Genomic DNA, 2,172 nt, shown 5'->3' with positions numbered 1-2,172 from the left:
AAGGCTGCGGAACCTGCAGCCACCTCCTGTCTCCTGATCTTGTGGCACAAGGAGTGACAATCCAGCCAGGGCAGGCTCACCTGGGAAAGAAAGATACTGGACTTTTAAATAAGTGCTTTTATGTAATAAATTCAGATTCAACCCCATATTAAGTAATAAGGAAATAAATTAGTTTCTGTAATTATTTAGGTACATGGAGATAATGAAATATTCCACTCTATTGCCATAGTTTAAGTTTTGCATTGCATGAGGGATGCATGACATAGGATTTAATGAGATATTCTATTCTTTTGCAGCATTTTTTTCACCAAAGCAGGAGAAGAAAATAATACAGATAGGCAAGAGACAGAGATAACTGCAACTATAGGTCTAGACAATAAACTCTTGTTTCCTATCTTACCTCCATCCTGTTGCACTCCTTACATTTCAGCTTACTTTTTCTACACATTTTCATTCGAGTTAATATTAATTTCTGGAGACAAAACCATATAATATAAATACCACAATACCCCAAATGACCTGGAGATGACACAGGGACACATCCAGGTGGGTTTGGGATGTCTCCAGACTCCAGGGAGACTCCACATCCTCCATGGGCAGCTTGGTCACCCTCAATGTAAAGAAGTTTTTCATCATGTTGAGGTGTTTGTGTTGTGTTTTAGTTTATGCCCATTACTCCTTGTCCTGTCACTGGGCACCACTGAGTGGCACCATCCTCTGGATACCTCTTGGAGATATTTGTATATTTATATAGAATTTATGGGATCCTCTCGAGCTGCGTCAAGGGAAGTTTAGGTTGGAGATTAGGAAAAAGTTTTTTCCAGAAAGGATGATGAAGTTCTGGAATGGCTGCCCGGGGAGGTGGTGGAGTCCCCATCCCTGGGTGTGTTTAACAAAGCCTGGATGTGGCACTGGGTGCCAGGGTTCAGTTGAGCTGTTGGGGCTGGGTTGGACTCGATGATCTTGGAGGGCTCTTCCAACCCAGTGACTCTGGAATTCTGTGAATTCTGTGAATTCTCTCTCTGGACTAACCAGGCCCAGCTCCCACAGTCTCTCCTCATCACAGAGATGCTCCAGACTGGAGAGGATCTTTCACTGGATCCTCTCCAGTAGCTCCTTGTCTTTCTTGAACCATGGAGCCAGAAGTGGACACTGCTCCAGATGTTCCTCACCAGGACCAAAGGCAGGATCACTCCTGCCCTCCTGGCCACACTCTTCCCAATGCCCCCAGGGTCCCATTGTCCCTCCAGGGCTGTAATTCCCTCCCAGGAGTTTCTCTGCAGAGTTTTCCCTCCACTGGTTCACCCCCAACCTCTCCTGGTCCTGGTTCCTTCCCTTTCCTGGAGCTGCTGGGGCCACCCTGCTCCTGTTCCTCAGGAACCACGAGCCCTGTGGCTCCACAGGGGTTAATCCTGGCAAACACAGAGCCAGCAAAGGAGCTGTTTGAGCAGAGGCCACCCTGGTGCATTTGCTATTCCAAGCTCAACAGCTCCGTGCTTGTTTATAAAGGGCTGTGCTGTGTTATCACCAATCAATAACAACTCGGAGCTATCAGCCCCTCTCCTGCCTGGGCCAGGGGTGTCTGAGGATCACCTGTGCCTATCTCTGCTCTTCACCACCAACGTGGTCCCCTTTGGCCCCAGAACCAGCAGGGGTTCAGCAAACAGCACAGGATTTACCTTGGGAGTGATGCAACCTCGGTTTGATGGACAAGGACACGGGCAGCACATAAAACCCAGCTCACCCCAGGTAATCTGTTGGCTCAGGGAATGGCCAAAAATAGATTTGGTGACTCCTGCCTCTTGAGTTAACCTTTGGGCTGTGCCCCTGGAGCTCTCCATGCTTCACTGGGAATGACATTCCCCTTGTCAGCACAGCAGGGCCTGGCTGAGGACCAGGGCAGGCTGGAGTATGAGGGTCAGGAATTTGAATTTTACAGATCTCACCAACTTCCAGGCTGCTCTCTTCAAAATAAATTCAACTTCCAGGCTGCTGTTTTGTCTTGCTCTTCAAAATAAATTCACCATCTGAATGAGAATGAAGCCAGGTCCTGGTTGAGGACCAGGGCAGGCTGGAGAATGAGGATCAGGAATCTGAATTTTACAGCTCTCACCAACTTCCAGGCTGCTGTTTTTTCTTGCTTTCCAGAATAAATTCACCATCTGAGTGAGG

Source organism: Geospiza fortis, unplaced genomic scaffold, assembly GCF_000277835.1.
Source record: "Geospiza fortis unplaced genomic scaffold, GeoFor_1.0 scaffold80, whole genome shotgun sequence".
Taxonomy (NCBI): domain Eukaryota; kingdom Metazoa; phylum Chordata; class Aves; order Passeriformes; family Thraupidae; genus Geospiza; species Geospiza fortis.
The sequence above is the reverse complement of the archived record's forward strand: the minus strand, read 5'-3'. Positions refer to the sequence as shown.